At 36.5% G+C, this 21,337-nt stretch overlaps 1 protein-coding gene across 19 annotated transcripts in view; it reads left to right on the plus strand.

The window, feature by feature from the left end:
• BAZ2B (bromodomain adjacent to zinc finger domain 2B) overlaps positions 1-21,337 on the plus strand; it is a 434,688-nt gene that overhangs the window by 226,002 nt on the left and 187,349 nt on the right. Inside the window, exon 1 of one of the 19 annotated variants that reach the window (XM_049616089.1) lies at positions 19,554-21,260. The exons of the other annotated variants lie outside the window; for them this stretch is intronic. The gene's annotated coding sequence lies outside the window, so the exon portion shown is untranslated. Of the gene's footprint in view, positions 1-19,553; positions 21,261-21,337 lie in introns of those variants that run through there. 19 annotated transcript variants of the gene reach the window in all.

Here is a 21,337-nt window from a genome sequence, read left to right on the forward strand (position 1 = left end):
CTTGCAGAATAGTCGGAAATCATTGATATTCTGACTTAGAGGCTGTAAATGGCTCAGTGGCAGATGGAGTCTTTGTCAAGGAAGAAAAATGGCAGCTTTGGAGCATCATAGATGTTTTGCTAGCAGCTCAGCACACAGGCTGTGACCTTCTAGTGCTGAGGCGTCTTTCTTATGCTCTAATAAATTGTCCTCAGCTTTTATTCACCTAAAGTAGATAAACAGTACTTATCACATTTCAGTACAAATTGAGGTGTTTAATTATAGAGAGACATAAATATGTTTTATTATCTAGTTTTTAAAGAAGTAGCTTTTAAGGGAATGTGCATTTCTTGCTATCAAAAGTATTTCTCAGTTAACAAGAAGAAAAACAATAGAGATTAACAGGAAAAACAATTTTATAGGGTCATAGAATGTTAAAGCTAGGAAGTATATTAAAAATCCTAGACAAACTGTCATTTTACAGATGAAGAGACCAAGTCTCAGAGACTGTGATTTAACCAAGGTAACCAAATGAGTTCATTAAAAACACTAGGTAACTGTTAGATTATTTCTTGTATACATATAAAATGCCTTTAATTATGAAGGTGAAAGAAACTACTCTCTTTGAAGAAAACTTAGAATACCACAACATAGGGGCACCTGGGGGCTCAGCTGATTGAGCCACTGACTGACTCTCGATTTCAGCTCAAGTCATGATCTCACGGTTTGTAACTTCAAGCCCTGCAGTGGGCTCTGTGCTGACAGTGTGGAGCCTGCTTGGGTCTCTCTCCCTCTCCCTCTCTTTTTGCCCCTCCCAATGTTGTACCTTCTCTCTCAAAAATAAAATAAATAAACTGAAAAAAAAAATCACAACATACACCTATTTACTCATGACAGCTGCGTAAGAGTACATAATTTCAGAGACTTTTATTTACTATTCAATTGCACATGTTTTCATTGGAAAGAATTCAAGTTTTGTGATTTTTTAAAAAGATTTATTTTGAGGGAGATAGAGCGTGTGTGCGCAGGAGGGAGGAGAGGCAGAGGGAGAGGGAGAGGGAGAATCCCAAGCAGACTTCACCTTGACAGTGCAGAACCCAACCGTGGGCTCAGTCTCACTAACCGTGAGATCATGACCTGAGCTGAAATCAAGAGTTGGACTCTTAACTGACAGAGCCACCCAGGCACCCCTATAGTTTTTTATGTTAGTCTGCATCACTAGATTGCAGTATAGAAAAATTTTAATTGAATGGAGAGTTTATACTGGGTTATAAAGTTATATATGCATGAAATATCTTCTTAGTCCTTAATAAAAACACATTTAAACAATATTTTGTTTAAACCAGAACCTATTCAAATATATTTTTTGTGTTGAGTATTTTTAAAAGTCTGTTCTGTTAGAGATGTTGCATTTGATATTGAAAATATTAATATTATATTAAATATTAAATATTTAAGGTTTTTATAGATTTTTTAATTGAGATATTTTGAAAAACTGTTGCATGTATCCATGAGAATTTCTTCTAGTTTTAGTGGAATATATATATCAATGAGAGTATTGTCATGTATAGTGTGTTCAATTGGACAGCTGGCCTATATTAAAGTGTACATCATGACTAAAATTACAAGTGGAAGCATCACACACTTAAAACTTACCAAAGCATTTGACAATTGCTAACGTTATAGAAATGAATTACTGTATATTACAGCAGAAAAGGACCCTTTGCTTTAGAGGGTCAAGATTGCTACATTCAGTGCTTCCAGTTATAGTCTTTTCTAAGCCAGTATCTAAAGAAACACAGTTAAAGAGAAATTTGACAACAATTATACAGAATGATGCTTGTGCATTTTCTAATGATAAAATTATACAACTTTACAGATGTGTTTGGTTAGTAGAAAATTTTTAAAGGTTAGTGCTGAAAGCTGTGAGAATTTTGAATAAGTGTTTGGTTTTCTTTGTAAGTTTTGTTTGGATAAAACTGCTCAGACCTTGTAGATAAAATGTGGACATGAAAAATATTAATTGTTAACATCATAAAGAAGAATACTATTCCTATTTTTTTCAATATATGAAGTTTATTGTCAAATTGGTTTCCATACAATACCCAGTGCTCATCCCAAAATGTGCCCTCCTCAATACCCATCACCCACCCTGCCCTCCCTCCCACCCCCCATCAACCCTCAGTTTGTTCTCAGTTTTTAACAGTCTCTTATGCTTTGGCTCTCTTCCACTCAAACCTTTTTTTTTTTTTTGCTCCCCTCCCCAAGGGTTTCTGTTAAGTTTCTCAGGATCCACATAAGAGTGAAACCATATGGTATCTGTCTTTCTCTGTATGGCTTATTTCACTTAGCATAACACTCTCCAGTTCCGTCCACGTTGCTACAAAGGGCCATATTTCATTCTTTCTCATTGCCACATAGTACTCCATTGTGTATATAAACCACAATTTTTTAATCCATTCATCAGTTGATGGACATTTAGGCTCTTTCCATAATTTGTCTATTGTTGAGAGTGCTGCTATAAACTTTGGGGTACAAGTGCCCTTATGCATCAGTACTCCTGTATCCCTTGGGTAAATTCCTAGCAGTGCTATTACTGCGTCATAGGGTAGGTCTATTTTTAATTTTCCAGAGTGGCTGCACCAATTTGCATTCCCACCAACAGTGCAAGAGGGTTCCCGTTTCTTCACATCCTCTCCAGCATCTATAGTCTCCTGATTTGTCATTTTGGCCACTCTGACTGGCGTGAGGTGATATCTGAGTGTGGTTTTGATTTGTATTTCCCTGATGAGGAGCGACGTTGAGCATCTTTTCATGTGCCTGTTGGCCATCCGGATGTCTTCTTTAGAGAAATGTCTATTCACATTTTCTGCCCATTTCTTCACTGGGTTATTTGTTTTTCGGGTGTGGAGTTTGGTGAGCTCTTTATAGATTTTGGATACTAGCCCTTTGTCTGATATGTCATTTGCAAATATCTTTTCCCATTCTGTTGGTTGCCTTTTAGTTTTGTTGGTTGTTTCCTTTGCTGTGCAGAAGCTTTTTATCTTCATAAGGTCCCAGTAGTTCATTTTTGCTTTTAATTCCCTTGCCTTTGGGGATGTGTCGAGTAAGAGATTGCTACGGCTGAGGTCAGAGAGGTCTTTTCCTGCTTTCTTCTCTAGGGTTTTGATGGTTTCCTGTCTCACATTCAGGTCCTTTATCCATTTTGAGTTTATTTTTGTGAATGGTGTGAGAAAGTGGTCTAGTTTCAATTTTCTGCATGTTGCTGTCCAGTTCTCCCAGCACCATTTGTTAAAGAGACTGTCTGTTTTCCATTGGATATTCTTTCCTGCTTTGTCAAAGATGAGTTGGCCATACGTTTGTGGGTCCAGTTCTGGGGTTTCTATTCTATTCCATTGGTCTATGTGTCTGTTTTTGTGCCAATACCATGCTGTCTTGATGATGACAGCTTTGTAGTAGAGGCTAAAGTCTGGGATTGTGATGCCTCCTGCTTTGGTCTTCTTCTTCAAAATTACTTTGGCTATTCGGGGCCTTTTGTGGTTCCATATGAATTTTAGGATTGCTTGTTCTAGTTTCGAGAAGAATGCTGGTGCAATTTTGATTGGGATTGCATTGAATGTGTAGATAGCTTTGGGTAGTATTGACATTTTGACAATATTTATTCTTCCAATCCATGAGCACAGAATGTTTTTCCATTTCGTTATATCTTCTTCAATTTCCTTCATAAGCTTTCTATAGTTTTCAGCATACAGATCTTTTACATCTTTGGTTAGATTTATTCCTAGGTATTTTATGCTTCTTGGTGCAATTATGAATGGGATCAGTTTCTTTATTTGTCTTTCTGTTGCTTCATTGTTAGTGTATAAGAATGCAACTGATTTCTGTACATTGATTTTGTATCCTGCAACTTTGCTAAATTCATGTATCAGTTCTAGCAGACTTCTGGTGGAGTCTATCGGATTTTCCATGTATAATATCATGTCATCTGCAAAAAGTGAAAGCTTAACTTCATCTTTGCCAATTTTGATGCCTTTGATTTCCTTTTGTTGTCTGATTGCTGATGCTAGAACTTCCAACACTATGTTAAACAACAGCGGTGAGAGTGGACATCCCTGTCGTGTTCCTGATCTCAGGGAAAAAGCTCTCAGTTTTTCCCCATTGAGGATGATGTTAGCTGTGGGCTTTTCATAAATGGCTTTTACGATCTTTAAGTATGTTCCTTCTATCCCGACTTCCTTGAGGGTTTTTATTAAGAAAGTTTGCTGAATTTTGTCAAAGGCCTTTTCTGCATCGATTGACAGGATCATATGGTTCTTATCTTTTCTTTTATTAATGTGATGTATCACGTTGATTGATTTGCGAATGTTGAACCAGCCCTGCATCCCAGGAGTGAATCCCACTTGATCATGGTGAATAATTCTTTTTATATGCTGTTGAATTCGATTTGCTAGTATCTTATTGAGAATTTTTGCATCCATATTCATCAGGGATATTGGCCTGTAGTTCTCTTTTTTACTGGGTCTCTGTCTGGTTTAGGAATCAAAGTAATACTGGCTTCATAGAATGAGTCTGAAAGTTTTCCTTCCCTTTCTATTTCTTGGAATAGCTTGAGAAGGATAGGTATTATCTCTGCTTTAAACGTCTGGTAGAACTCCCCTGGGAAGCCATCTGGTCCTGGACTCTTATTCGTTGGGAGATTTTTGATGACCGATTCAATTTCTTCGCTGGTTATGGGTCTGTTCAAGCTTTCTATTTTCTCCTGATTGAGTTGTGGAAGCGTGTGGGTGTTTAGGAATTGGTCCATTTCTTCCACGTTGTCCAGTTTGTTGGCATATAATTTTTCATAGTATTCCCTGATAATTGCTTGTATCTCTGAGGGATTGGTTGTAATAATTCCATTTTCATTCATGATTTTATCTATTTGGGTCATCTCCCTTTTCTTTTTGAGAAGCCTGGCTAGAGGTTTGTCAATTTTGTTTATTTTTTCAAAAAACCAACTCTTGGTTTCGTTGATCTATAATGCTCTACATCTATGACGCTCTACAGTTTTTTTAGATTCTGTATTGTTTATTTCTGCTCTGATCTTCATTATTTCTCTTCTTCTGCTGGATTTAGGCTGTCTTTGCGGTTCTGCTTCTATTTCCTTTAGGTGTGCTGTTGGATTTTGTATTTGGGATTTTTCTTGTTTCTTGAGATAGGCCTGGATTGCAATGTATTTTCCTCTCAGGACTGCCTTCGCTGCATCCCAAAGCATTTGGATTGTTGTATTTTCATTTTCATTTGTTTCCATATATTTTTTAATTTCTTCTCTAATTGCCTGGTGACCCATTCATTCTTTAGTAGGGTGTTCTTTAACCTCCATGCTTTTGGAGGTTTTCCAGACTTTTTCCTGTGGTTGATTTCAAGCTTCATAGCCTTCTCGTCTGAAAGTATGCATGGTATGATTTCAATTCTTGTATACTTATGAAGGGCTGTTTTGTGACCCAGTATGTGATCTATCTTGGAGAATGTTCCATGTGCACTCGAGAAGAAAGTATATTCTGTTGTTTTGGGATGCAGAGTTCTAAATATATCTGTCAAGTCCATCTGATCCAATGTATCATTCAGGGCCCTTGTTTCTGTATTGACCGTGTGTCTAGATGATCTGTCCATTTCTGTAAGTGGAGTGTTAAAGTCCCCTGCAATTACCACATTCTTATCAATAAGGTTGCTTAAGTTTGTGAGGAATTGTTTTATATATTTGGGGCTCCTATATTCGGCACATAGACATTTATAATTGTTAGCTCTTCCTGATGGATAGACCCTGTAATTATTATATAATGCCCTTCTTCATCTCTTGTTACAGCCTTTAATTTAAAGTCTAGTTTGTCTGATATAAGTATGGCTACTCCAGCTTTCTTTTGACTTCCAGTGGCATGATAAATAGTTCTCCATCCCCTCACTCTCAATCTGAAGGTGTCCTCAGGTCTAAAATGAGTCTCTTGTAGACAACAAATAGATGGGTCTTGGTTTTTCATCCATTCTGATACCCTATGTCTTTTGGTTGGCGCATTTAGTCCATTTACATTCAGTGTTATTATAGAAAGATATGGGTTCAGAGTCATTGTGATGTCCGTAGGTTTCATGCTTGTAGCGATGTTTCTGGTACTTTGTCTCACAGGATCCCCCTTAGGATCTCTTGTAGGGCTGGTTTAGTGGTGACGAATTCCTTCAGTTTTTGTTTGTTTGGGAAGACCTTTATCTCTCCTTCTATTCTAAATGACAGACTTGCTGGATAAAGGATTCTCGGCTGCATATTTTTTTCTGTTCACCACATTGAAGATCTCCTGCCATTCCTTTCTGGCCTGCCAAGTTTCAGTAGAGAGATCGGTCACGAGTCTTATAGGTCTCCCTTTATATGTTAGAGCACGTTTAGCTGCTTTCAGAATTTTCTCTTTATCGTTGTATTTTGCCAGTTTCACTATGATATGTCATTCAGAAGATGGATTCAAGTTAAGTCTGAAGGGAGTTCTCTGTGCCTCTTGGATTTCATTGCCTTTTTCCTTCCCCAGATCCAGGAAGTTCTCAGCTATTATTTCTTCAAGAACACCTTCAGCACCTTTCCCTCTCTCTTCCTCCTCTGGAATACCAATTATGCGTATATTATTTCTCTTTAGTGCATCACTTAGTTCTCTAATTTTCCCCTCATACTCTTGGATTTTTTTATCTCTTTCTCAGCTTCTTCCTTTTCCATAATTTTATCGTCTAGTTCACCTCTTCTCTCCTCTGCCTCTTCAATCCGAGCCATAGTTGTCTCCATTTTATTTTGCAGCTCGTTGATAGCCTTTTTTAGCTCCTCCTGGCTGTTCCTTAGTCCCTTGATCTCTGTAGCAAGAGATTCTCTGCTGTCCTTTATACTGTTTTCAAGCCCAGCGTTTAATTTTATGACTATTATTCTAAATTCACTTTCTGTTATAGTGTTTAAATCATTTATGATCAGTTCATTAGCTGTTGTTATTTCCTGGACGTTTTTCTGAAGGGAATTCTTCTGTTTCGTCATTTTGGATAGTCCCTGGAGTGGTGCGGACTGCGGGGCACTTCCCCTGTGCTGTGGTGTATAACTGGAGTTGGTGGGCGGGGCCGCAGTCAGACCTGATGTCTGCCCCCAGCCCACCGCTGGGGCCACAGTCAGGCTGGTGTGTGCCTTCTCTTCCCCTCTCCTAGAGGCGGGATTCACTGTGGTATGGCGTGGCCCATCTGAGCCACTTGCACACTGCCAGGCTTGTGGTGCTGGGGATCTGGCGTATTAGCTGGGGTGGATCGGCAAGGTGCACAGGGGTGGGAGGGGCAGGCTCAGCTTGCTTTTCCTTCAGAGATCCGCTTCCGGAGGGGCCCTGCGGCACCAGGAGGGAATCAGACCCGCAGAGGGATGGATCCGCAGAAGCACAGCTTTGGGTGTTTGCGCGGTGCAAGCAAGTTCTCTGGCAGGAACCGGTTCCCTTTGGGATTTTGGCTGGGGGATGGGCGAGGGAGATGGCACTGGCGAGCGCCTTTATTCCCCGCCAAGCTGATCTCTGTCGTCCGGAGCTGAACAACTCTCCCTCCCGTTGTCCTCCCGCCCTCCCGTTCTCCCAGCAGAGCTGTTAGCTTATAACCTTCCAGATGTCAAGTCCCGCTTGCTCTCGGAACACACTCCGTCTGGCCCCTCCGCTTTTGCCAGCCAGACTCGGGGGCTCTGCTTGGCTGGGGGGTCGCCCCTCCGCCCGGCTCCCTCCCGCCAGTCTGTGGAGTGCGCACTGCCTCTCCGCCCTTCCTACCCTCTTCCGTGGGCCTCTCGTCTGTGCTTGGCTCCGGAGACTCCATTCTGCTAGTCTTCTGGCGGTTTTCTGGGTTATTTAGGCAGGTGTAGGTGGAAGCTAAGTGATCAGGAGCATGCGCGGTGAGCCCAGCATCCTCCTAGGCCGCCATCTTCCAATACTATTCCTGTTAATGGATATGTTGATAGGTAGCTATTTTACCCATTATCTATTTTTAATTTTAATTTAATTATTATTATTTTTAAATAATCTCTACACCCAACATAGGGCTTGAATTCACAACCCTGAGATCACAAGACATCTGTTCTACCAACTGAGGCAGCCAGATGCTCCCCCATTATTTTTTTTGTTATGAAGTAAATCACCTGTGGGAGAGGTTAAATGATGATTAGTGAATTATTCAATAGTGAATTATTGAGTGCTTAGTACATGCAAGTGCTGAGGATAAGGCAGTGAGCAGAACAGACTCTGCACTCATGGGGCTTATAGTCTATGAGCAAAAGGGATAATGGCTAATAAATTGATATTTAATATGTGAGATGACAACCAACACTGAAGAGAGATGAAGCAAATAACGGGTCATGAGTGCAAGGGTTGTGGAATTAGTATTTCTTTCAGGGTGGTCAGCGAAGCCCTGTCTAATAAGATGACAGTTTAACAAGGATCGTAAGAACGTTTGGGGAGCAAGTCATGCATATATCTAAGTGAGGACTATTCCAAGGAAAGCAGTAAATGCAAAGACATTAAGGGAGACTATGTCGGGCATATTTGAAGAGCAATAAGGAAACCAGCATGACTGAAGTGGTGTGAGCCAATGGAGAATAATAAATGAAGTCATAGAAGTTTCACCTAAACCTACATTTGAGATTTAATTCTTTTTTTAAGGGAAGACTTAAAACAATTATGTTCTAAGCTTAACCAAAGCCCACATTGTTGCTAAACCAGCAGTCCCCAAAGTAGTCTCAGTAGAGCATTGGTTGTATGGAGTGAGCATTGCAAGAAAAACAGTTCCATGGTCAAATAAGTTTGGAAAACATAGGGTTAATGTTAAAGTTACAAAATTCATTTTAAAAGCTGTTTCTGTGCATCTTTTAATATGCTAATAAGTTTTGTGAATCTAAGGGGTGCTTGGGTGGCTCAGTCCTGAAGCTTCCAACTTTAGCTCAGGTCATGATCTCATGGCTTGTGGGTTTGTGTCCCACATCAGGCTCTATGCTGACAGCTCAAAGCCTGGAGCCTGCTTCAGATTCTGTGTTTCCCTCTCTCTCTGCCTCTCTCCCAGTCATACTCTGTGTCTCTGTCTGTCTGTCTCTCTCTGTCTCAAAAATAAATAAACATAATGTTTTTAAATTATGTTTTGTGAACCTCCAACTCATTTGACCGTCCCTTCAAAGATCGTCTTATGGTACTAGTGTTTTTCATGTCCTGGTAAATACTGTGTTATCTAATACTACAGGTTAACTATGAGTTAACTAAAAGTTAATAAAAGCATTTCTACAAAGCTATTTCATAACTTCTCTGTTTACCTTAAGTCAACACCTCTCCCTGCCTGCTTTTATAATGAAGACTATAGTTCTTTTTTTTTTCTTTAAATATTTCTCAAATCCATCCTTTCTTTTCTATTTACGATGCTTAAATCTTTATGTAGGTTTTCATCATGCCTTACTTAGGATGTCACTATCGCCTTCCAGCTGGTGGTTCTGCCTCTAGTCTTGCTGTGTCCAAATTCATCATCCTCTCAGTGACAATTTAATTGACATCGCAAATCTAACTAGATTATTCACCTACTTAAAATAATTTACTAGCTTCCCATCAAACAGAATAAAATTTAATCTAATTTGCATGACATATGAAATCTTCCATAATCTGTCTCCTGCCTACATCCAAAATTTTGCCTAAATCTCCCATACTTAGTGCTCTCTAACTTTAAGACCATGTATACTTCCTAAAGCATGCAGTGGACATACAGTTCTTTTGCCTTTGTTCAGTGCTATTATGTCTTCCTGACACAGCCTTCTTTTGGTGAGTAGACTAATTTTTCCACTCTTAAAGGTTTAGAACAGCTGTAATTTTCCCCCAAGAACACGTACAAGTTCTTCCTAAGTCAGGTGCACTGATGTATAATTCTGACAAAGCACTTGTAAGAATAAAATAAAAATATATGTTGTATCCACTCTTTAGATCCTATACCTTGTATGTATCTTAAGTGTTTTGCTGTAATAGGATACCAAATAAATGTTGAAATTATTTCTATTAAGTAGTTGAAAACCTTCTGATAGACAGATTTATCATTTTCTCCTTTTTCTAGTTTAAAATCTGTTTGGATTATAAAATGTATATATAAATTACATTTGGATTTATAATCCAATATAATTTGGATTATAAATGTAATATATAAAACTTTTAGAAGAAAACATAAGGGAAAATCTACGAGACCTATCTTGGTGAAGAGTTCTTATACATGACACAAAATCCACAAAATCCATAAAAGAAAAAAAAAATCAGTGGAGATCAGTAATTTGGACTTTATAAAACTTAAAACCTTTTGCTTTCCAAAACACAAACTACATACTAGGAGACAATATTTGAAAACCACAAATCTGACAAAGTACTCATATCTCAGATATATAAAAACTCTCAAACTCAACAGTAAAAATGCCAACAGTCCAGTTAGAAAATGGCTAAAAGAGACGAAGAAACATGTGACCAAAGAGAATGTACAGATATCAGGTGAGTACATGAAAAGACGTTCAACATCACAAGCCATCAGGGAAATGCACAAATGAGCTATCACTACTCACGCATCAGAACAGCCAAAATAAAACATAGTGACATACATCAAATGCTGGCAAGGATGTGGAGAAAAATGGAACTTTTATACATTGCTGCTGGGAATGTAAAATGGTACAACCACTCTGGGAAAGAGTTTGACAGTTTATTTAAGAAAAAAAAAAAGAAACAAACAGCTAAACATGCTCACACTCTGTCTCTCTCTGTCTCTCAAAAATAAATTAAAAAATTAAAAATAAGTAAAATAAATAAGTGAATGGCTAAAGACAGTATGGTATGTCCATTTTGTGCAGTACTACTCAGAAGTAAAAAGGTTCCAATTATTGATACACATAACAATTGGATAGATCTCAAGGGCATTAGGTTGAGTGAAAAAAGCCAAACTGAAAAGGTCACTATGATTCCACCTATATAAAGACGAAATTATAGAGTTCAAGAACAAATTAGTGGTTATCAGGATTTGGGATGCTGAAGGAGAGGTTTGGGTGTGACTGTAAAAGAGTGTCATGAGAGAGATCTTTGTGATGATGGGATAGTTCCATATCTTTTTTTTTTTTTTTTTTTAATGTTTATTTATTTTTCAGGCTGAGAGAGACAGAGCACGAATGGGGGAGGGGCAGAGAGAGAGGAAGACACAGAATTGGAAGCAGGCTCCAGGCTCTGAGCCATCAGCCCAGAGCCTGACATGGGGCTCGAACTCACGGACTGTGAGATCATGACCTGAGCTGAAGTCGGACGCTTAACTGACTGAGCCACCCAGGCGCCCCGATAGTTCCATATCTTGATTGCATTGTTGGTTACACGAATCTACACATAGGATAAAACACAGAACTATACATACATATTGTAGTTTACTGGTTTTGATATTGTGCTATAGTTATGTAAAGTTTTGCAACTTTCTATACATATATAGTTATTTCAAAATTAAAAGTTAGAAAACTATGTTTTTTTTCTTCTTCTACCTCTCCACCCATGTCTGAGAAAAAAAGTTTGCCTGATACTCCCACGTTCATTGCAGCATTACTTATAATACCCAAGACATGGAAATAACCTAAGTGTCCATCAATGGGTGAATGGGTAATTATATACAATGGAATATTAGCCACAAAAAGAAGGCAATCCTGCTATTTTTGACAACATGGATGGACCCTGAGAGCATTGTGCTAAGTGAAGTGAGACTGAGAAAAACCAATACCATGTGATCTCACTTACATGTGGAATCTAAAACAAAAAAAACCAAAAAACAAAGAAAACCCCAAAACACACACAAAAGGGACAAAAATTGGGACTCATAGATACAAAGCATAGATTGTTGGTTGCCAGAGGTGGGGGATGGGCAAAATGAGTGAAGGTGGTCAAAGGTGCACACTTCCATTTGTAAAATAATAAGTCCTGGTAAAAACAAACAAAAAACCTATTTCCCCTCCACACTAAACCTAAGAATTTATTCTTTTTTTTTTTTTTTAACTTTTTTTCCTTTTCATTGTCCTCCAGAGACTGGTTTCATTGATCATTCATAAAACAATTCATCTTCTCTTATTAAAGATATATATCTATGTTAAAATGTGTAGCTCTAGGTCATTTAATTGCTCTATACTATTTCATTATATAAACATTCTACAATCTTTTAATTTATTCATTTTCCAATATTTCATTATAAAAATAGTGCTGCAAATTACATTTTTGTATATGCCCCTTTATGCACATGTGTGAGTTTTCTGGGTTATATATGTAGAAGTGGAATTACTGTGATATAGACTATGTACAGCTTTGATTTTATTACATACTAATTTTTTCTAGCTGGTCATACCAGTTTACACCAGTAGTGCATAAGAGATTTCCTGTTTTACATTCTTGCAAACTTTTGGGATTTCTTTACTTTTTCCCTTCCCACTCCCTCTATATAGAACCTGCTATGAAGTCCAACAGGTTTTACTTCTATAATATAAATTAAAAAAAATTTTTTTTAGTGTTTATTTTTGAGAGAGAGAGAGCATGAGCAGGGGAGGAGCAGAGAGAGAGGGAGACACAGAATCTGAAGCAGGCTTCAGGCTCTGAGCTGCCAGCACAGAGCCTGACTTGGGACTCAAACTCACGAGCGGTCAAACTCAAGAGAGTGAGATCATGACCTGAGCCAAAGTTGGACGCTTAACCAACTGAGCCACCCAGGTGACCCTATAATTTTTTTATTTCTTGCTCTACTTTGACTGCCTAACAGAAAAAAAATTGGTTATTCTTGTCTTTCATACTCATCTTTGTATTTCTGATTCTACTCCCACAACCTCTTGCCTAAACTATTGCAACAGACTGAACATTTCAGTATCCCTATTGGAACTCTCTTCCTGTCCCAATCCATCCTACTTGACACTGCCAGATCAATATTTCTAATGCAGGTGGCTTACCATTGTTTGCAGCATTAAATTTAAGTACTTAATATAGTATTCAAGGTTGTCTCCAATAAGGTCATAAACTACCTTTTCAGCCGTATCTCCCACTATTTTCTACATATGCCATATATACTAGCCATAGTAGATTACATTCATTCATTGATTGATTAATTCATTCAAACAGGTATTTAATGCTCTTACAGGACTATACAGGTATATTAACACTTGAGTTCTATGGGTGTTAGTGTCATAAAATGAACAACTCATGATTCTTTTTTTTTAAGTTTCTTTATTTATTTTGAGAGAGAGTGTGTGTGCACCGACAAGAGAGGAACAGAAAAAGAGGGAGAGAGAGAGAGAGAGAGAGAGAGAGAATCCCAAGCAAGAGAGGGAGAGAGAGAGAATCCCAAGCAGGCTCTGTGCTGTCAGCACAGAACCCAACACAGAGCTTCAGCTCACAAACCGTGAGATCATGACCTGAGTGGAAATCAAGAGTCGGGCACTTAACTGACCCAGCCACCCAGGCACCTTAGATTCTGGTTAGGGAGCGTGCAAGCTGCCTCAAGCTGTTCTTCAAATATACCCAGACCTTTTCAGCTTCTGCTTCTCAGCATATGTCTTCTCTCCACTGAAGATGCCATTTTTTCAGGGCACCTAGGTGGCTCAGTCGGTTGAGCGACCGACTTTGGCTCAGGTCATGATCTCACAGTTCGTGAGTTCCAGCCCTGCATCGGGCTCTGTGCTGATAGCTCAGAGCCTGGAGCCTGCTTCAGAGTCTGTGTCTCCCTCTCTCTCTGCCCCTTCCCCGCTCATGCTCTGTCTCTCTCTGTCTCTCAAAAATGAATAAACGTTAAAAAAAAATTTTTTTTAAATGATGCCATTTTTTCTGGTTCCTCCAACACAGCCACCTTTGCCTTTCAAAATCCTACATACTTTTCAAAGTCTGCTTCAGATGTCACCTTTCATGAAGCCTTTTCTGAGGTCCTCAGTTAATTATGCTTCCATAGTTATATTGCTTTTATGGCACTTCTTATATCCCATATATTTGTCTTAACCCTTCCAAGGTGATCAGTAGAATACTTGGTCCATTCATCTACGTTGCCCTTGTAGCACTTCACATAATGTCTCGTATAATGGTAGGCATACTATTAACTAAAATAATTAAATTAAAGATCTCATATTAGTGAAAGAAATCTAGCTTGCGCCAATTAGAACAATTTGGGGAAAGATCAATTTGAGTAACAAAAAAATGCTTTATTATGTAATTCAATCTAGGGTTCTTAGTTTAAAACACCACAGAATAAAGTAAACAGGTTTCTCTATAGTATAGTGATCTTTAAGATTTTACTTTGATGAACAGCAAATTTTATTTGTGATCAGTATAACAGTTGTTTAGTTTGTTTTTAGGCTCTCAAGTAGTTTCTTTAAGTCAGAGTTTTTCAAACTGTACACTGAAGAAACATATGAGGTAGTTCTGTTGAGATGCCTTGGCTACTGCTGGGTGCCTCCTTGGCCCCAAAGAGTAGGCCTTCATTTATTTTTTACTCTGTGGGGCTTCCTCACAAGATTCTATTTAAGAAAGAACTCTTCTGTTGAAAAATTTAAAATAATTGCTAAGGATATGTAAATGCTGCTGTTTTACTATTTATTTAATATTTTCTAAGATCTTACATAAAAGATATTATTCTTGCCCCCTTATTCTTTTATTACCACAAATGTCAAATCAGTAGTCAATAGGAGTATGAAACTTATTTTTTTATATTAAATATAATTTATTGTCTAATTAGTTTCCATATGAGTATGAAACTTCAAGTCATTAAGCAAATGCTAGGTAATGGACTTTGAGTATGACAAGTAAATTGTTCATCCTCTGAATGTTCTTCATTTTACTGTGGATTTTTGTGGAGTTCTTAGAATATCAGAAGTCACTGGAATTGGTATACAAATTCTTAGGTAGGCTGAAGAATTTTCTAGACCATGGCTTCTTCACTTTTAAGGTACATAAGATTCTGATTCAGTAGGTTTGGGTGGGGGCTTGAGAATCTTCATTTCTAAGAAGCAGCTGGAATGTTGGTCGTCTGCAGACCACACTTTTAGTAGCAAGGAGCTAGATGACTTTCCAAATCCCATCACTACATTTTAGGATTGTATCCCTTGCCCCTTTGCCTGAGTGAAAGTAGGTTTTCAGTATTGCCATAAATATTTGTTTCAACTGGCTGTTTCCCTATGGTCGGCTTCATATTTTGTCATTTTAACAGAAATTTCTGGGTTTTTTAAGGAAATACCTTGTGTGTGTGGATTAATGATTGTTCTGTGATTATGTGTTTCTTTGCTTAAAATCATCCTTCATGGCTTTTAAAATAGTCTGGAGAACTCTTAGACTGTCAGTAGCAACTTTCAGACAGTTTAAATTATAAGGAATATTCAGTTTACTTTTACAACAGATATTGAAGGATATTGTTTGAGGTTAGATATTAAGGTACTACAAAAATAAAAACAGAGAACTTAATTTTGTTTGACTAAGGCTGTTTTAATTGGTATAAGTATTGCTATTTTTAAAAGTTGTTATTATCATGAATTAGTAGCAATTATATACCACAGCAGGTTAGTCTGTTCATTTTATTTGTAGCACACATGAATTGAAAAACCTAATTGTGTAAACAGTCAACCAATAGGACAGTCATTTAGTTAAATAGCTTATACTAAAAAAATAAATTAATTAATTATGAGGGACATTAGTGCTTTTTTAAAAAAGATATATAATATCAAGTACTTTCATAGTCTTTTGGGTCTTTACAGAAACATGTAATAACTAAATCATAAAATAATAAATTTTTAAGAAAATTGTCAGAATTATTTACTTTTGATTAATGGAAATTGGTGATTAACTTTGTAGACCAGGACGGCAGAGCATTTTTGGGGAGAAAAATTATGATTTTAATCTAAAAGCATTAGAATAATTTGCATGTTGATAGTTATTCTATCAGCCCCACATTATTTCACTTAATAACTCTCTGTAGTAGAAATTGCTGGAGGATTTATATCATTACAAAAATGGCTTTAAAATATATTCTTTTTTAAATTTCTTATTACATAAGCAAGCACTAATATTGCTCTAAAAACTGTTATGTGGAATTTTATGTCAAGTCTTGATAAAAGTTTTTTTCAGATCTGATCCAACTATTTTGTATAGAAATAAGCCTCCTTTGTTTCTTCTGGTAGCATCCATTGATTTTTTTTTTTCGTAAGGTACATTAATAGTGCTGATAGAAGCAGAACAATTGGAATTTACATTAAAAATAAATGTGATGAATAAAAAGCATTACACTATGATATTATAGTCTTGATTTTGCTTTACCAAAGTTCCGAAATCTAAAGGACAAAAATACTGACAAGGTCAAGAAGAAAATGAAAGAAAGAACAAACGATGCAAAAAGAAAATGACACTGAGGTCTTGGTTTAATACATATGTATTCCAGGTTGATGGTTGATTTCATTAGCAAATCTCATTGTTATGCAATGTCTGTTCTTCTGCAGCAAAATGAATATTGTATTCTCACTGGCTCTGCGTGTATCTATTATGTGGCAATAAATGAAAAAATATATATTTGTAGCTTCCTTTGGTTTCTCCTTTCCAGTTTGCTTTTTAGGAAGAGAGAGAAAATTGGATTATATTCTTTCTTTTGTTTTTTAGTTGGTTTGAAAGCTTTTCGATTTATTTTAGACATATGTTTTCTACTTTTGTTCTTTGAGGTAAACAATTATAAGGCGGTTAATATTGTGACCATTTTAATTATCCTATAACTTTTTAAATGACTAGAATATAATCTTGATTGATTTAAGCTGCTAATTGACATGAGCTTCTTAAGCATATGCTTTCTAACATTTTTAAATGTTAGAAGTGCTTTTTATTATCGCAAGAAAAATGTTAAGCAAGTGTACACATTATGCCAAATGTAAATACCGCTACCTTTTGCAATAGCGAAAATTGAACATTGAGATTAACTATATACTTAAATTGAATTTTCATAAAAGAGGAAATTCAGATATAACACATTTTAGTGGCTACACATTGAAAAAGTTCATTTAATAAGGGAGTAGGCTGCCTAACTCTTTGGGTTATGTATATGAGTTCAAATATGGACCAAACTATATTAGACACAGTTGTTATTTAATTTTGGTCATTTTTAGGTCTGACAATTTTATCAAGTATGTTTGATTTTTGGCAGTGTTCTCAAAAGTTGTTCTTACAACTAAAATTCCTTAGACCATCTTGAAAGTAGAAAAGCCTAAGGTTTGATTTAATATGGGTTGACTGTGTACACCATTTAGAAATTACCTATATAGTAAAAAATGGCCTCTGGCTCACCTGATGCAATCTTAATAAATATCTTGGTCATGTTGGACAAACATGAGCTGTAATAAATATATACAGCAGTTTATTAATGCGTAAGTTAATTTGTACTTAAGGTGTTTGCATCTTATGATTCACAGTGAGTAATATAGAATAAGGAATTTCCAAATTTAGTAAGGGAGATTCCTAAAATAATTAGAGAATAATATAGAGCTAAATCAAGTAGAGAAAGAAGGTTTCATGGGACCAAATAGTCAGGCTGTGAGAGAGGAGAATGCTGAAAGTGATAAGGTCCAAGCTGATAATGAGAAGGAAAAGCAATGGGAAACAGAACATAAACTTGGCGTCTTTGGGAGACTGAGAAGCAACCAACTCAGCTGTGATGGAAGATGTGATTTGCTACTACTTATTTGCCACATGTGAAAATCAGGTTGTAACATTGTTAAATTTTAGTGGTATTCAGTCCAGATATGTGGTATTTTGAGATACTACCATTGCCAACTTTGTTTTTCTTGTATAATAAAATGAGAGATAGGAATTCTGTTTGTATTAATTTCACTACTGTCTTCCATTCCTCCCCCAACCAAGAATATTAAAAGCAAATGCTATAAAAGCACTCAAAAATCATGCTCTAAAATGAATCTAAACTGGTGCAGACTGAATGACAACTTAGGAATCTAGAAACCCTAAGTTAGATTTCTTTACCCTAGTTAGAAATACCAAACTAAGGAGGAATAAAAGTCATCATAGATTGGGCTCTCAGGCTGTTGGATTGAGCAGGATTATGGAAAGTCACTAACAAAGAAGAGAGGAACTATTGTAAGTAAAAAAAAGAGAAGTTCCCTTTTAAGTATCTAGACTTACCTAACTACCAGTGTCTTCCCTTGTCTGATGTGGAACCACAGTTAGAGCTTGCATGCCCTGTTTTTACTTGCTCATCCAGCAAAAGAACCTGAATTTAGAAAATAAAGTATGAATTTGGAACATGAGAGTAGACTGTGAATTTAACAAGAGGTCCTTGGGGATGGTTAGTGTTTGTTTAAAAAAAAAAAAACAGATTAGACAAATTACAGAAGCTTTCCTAGCAAGATGGCTTATTTTCTGGGTAACTTTTCATTGTGTTATGACCTCAGCTTGTGCTAAGGAAATGTTAAAAGAAAGTTTCATATGAAGTTTGTTATTTAATTTCTGTAAAGATGCTGTGGGAAAAAAATTTGAATTGTCCAGTGTTACTTTATTAAAAAGTATAAAAGAAATTTCTCTCAATTCGGAGTGCTAGGAAAAGCCTTGGTGCTGGTTTGTAACACATATTACAGAGAATTAAAATTTTGTAATTTGATCTTGTTTCCCACTTTACTTCCATAGCTAGGAAGCTCAGAGCTGAACCACCCACATCTTAGAATTGTGTAAGGCAACTGTGATAGGTGTTTCTGTGTTTCAAGTTTACCTTGTGTTTCATCTTCCTTCCTCTTATTTTTCCCTTTATTCATGTTAATTTATATTTTGAAAGCATCTGTTCTACTACTCATATTTCTGTAAGTCACATTAAATTATTTTGGAATAAAATGGGATATAAATAACCAATAAAAGCTTATTTATTGCCAGCAGAAGACAAGCAAATAAAAGCAGGAACCTTTCTCCCTGGTGTCCCCTCCCCTGTCTCCTCTTTTCTTTCTGTATAAATTTCTTAAGTCATGGATGACTAATCTCCTGTGTGGTTTCTTAGACTTGCCAGGCGGGCAGGGGAATCCTTTCTGAAGCTTTTTGCCTGTACAGGGCTACCAGCTATAGCTAGCTCATTGTGCTAAGTGTGCCTACACAAGAGTGCCTGACTTGAGAGAAACAAGTAAGGCTGAAATACATCCTAGAGGAGGAAAGGGTGCCTTTTTCTCATATGTGAGCTCAGAGGGGTCTTTTTCTAACTCACAGAGGACCACATATATTACCCTGGTTTTAGCCCCAGCCCTTTCAGCTGAATTGTAAATTCTTAATACCAAAACTTGCTGCTTGTTGGTAACAGCTATCTTGAATGAAACAAAATTTCAAATTTATCTTCGTTACTTTTATATTTTTATTTCATTATCCTCTAAATTTGACTTATTATAGAAAGCTAAGATAGTCGTGGATCTTTGAAATAACTGAACTGATAATTTTCTAATTTAAACTTTACTTTTGTTTTGGTATATGAATCACAGTCAAAGCTACATATTTAATTATGAATAATATGTTAAATTTTCTATAAAGGGAATAAGTAAGGGCTTTGTTTTGTTTTTCAGGTAACTGTAGAATAGTTGAATTATTTCATTTGATCAAGAAATTCAGCTGGACCTGTTAACTCCTTAGTCATAGTTTTCTGAAAATTTGCTGTCTATTTCATGTGTCATTGTAGTAAAGGTGGTGATTAGCGACTTGTGTTAATGTTTAATATTGAATACACACTCCTTTCCAATGACACATATTGTTTGTAAATGAGACCCATTCTGAGTTTCTGTACTCTCGGCACAATTTTCTATACTTGGGTGTTCTGTTATTAATTTCTTTTGTTCAGTACATTAGAATTTTATTTGCAAATAGAGTAAATATGATTTAAATAATATAATTTAATGCCGTGATATGATTATATTGTTGTAAAAGGGTCATTAAGAGCTTTTTGCCTTAAAATCAAAGCAGTCTATGTTCTTAGTAGTTACGAAATAGATGCATGCATGGCCTTGGTATAAATAGAATTAAGATAAATGCAGTTTTGTAGATTAAGAAAAAAATCGCCTAAATATTTTTAAAGTAGTGAATTAGTTTATCACGTTGACAGAGTATGTGTTTGTTTGTTTCGTACCCTTAGGTAATTTAAACCAACCCTCGTTCACCTATACTAGAAATTTCATACAGGGAAAAAAACAGCAGTTTTGGGGGGAAAAAAACTAGGGACAAGAAAACTTAGTCTTCAAGCTAACAATATTTTTTTGAGATGCTCACAGATAAATATTTTCAGTTTTGTTTTCTTTTTGAAATATGAATTTTAAAGGATGCTGGGAATAGCTTCGAGTTGTGTAAACTTTTTGATTCAGATAATTGAGATAGTTTTTTTTCAAAGACTGCCACATAAATTATAAAGTAATATTTTTGTAGGAGCTTGTCCTGATAAAAATAGGTTTATGCTTTGACTAAAATTTAATTATAACTCAGAAACTTCTTTTATCTACTTTCTTGAAGCAGTTGAAATTTAAAGACTTTTCTTTATATTTAGCAGGTTTTTGAACAGTTATTCTTAGTTGTTTTTTTTTTAATATACCTTGTTAGCATTGCCTTGTCTTTTACAATTTACTTGCCAGAAGTAATTTTCAAAACCTACTTAAACAGATTCATTTTCAAGCATTCCTTATTATAAACTGTGCCTATGCGTGTCAGGAATAAACCCTCCTTAGAAAAAGGAAGAAGGAACTCCTTATTGTCTGTTTTGACGTTAATAAAATTAAGAAGAGCGATTACTGGAGACATCCACTTTACCTGGCTTAGTTTTGTCACGTGAGCATTCACGTTTACTGGTGATCTAAGTGCTCCACCTGCCTTTCAGTTTGTTTACCAGGAAATCAAGATGTGTAAACTGCAGGAAGTACTATTTGACCCTCTCCGACAGTATCTCATTACAATAATTGCTAATCTCTGAATAAGACAGCCATGTTTTGTGAGTAACTGAGGGAGAGAGGTTGTGTTAGGTAGATTTTAGGTGTTTCAACAAATAGAGCATTGTAAATGCTTACTTGGATTATGTTTTCATGATAGCTTTTGATTAAAAGACATGTGGTGACCTTTGGGGTCAGCAAAGCTAGGACACAATAGTAGGTATTCTTTCATTCCTTTTAACTGAAAAATACCACGGCTTGTTGTTTTGGAGTGCTGTCACTGCTCTGAATCGAAAGGATAATGGCTACTTCCTGATTAAACCCACTCTCCACAGTAAGCTGTTAATGTTATACTGTATGTCTTTTTCTCTTGTAAATGCAGTAGTATTTGGTGTTTTCTTTACTTTTTAG

Source organism: Panthera uncia, assembly GCF_023721935.1.
Source record: "Panthera uncia isolate 11264 chromosome C1 unlocalized genomic scaffold, Puncia_PCG_1.0 HiC_scaffold_3, whole genome shotgun sequence".
NCBI lineage: Eukaryota > Metazoa > Chordata > Mammalia > Carnivora > Felidae > Panthera > Panthera uncia.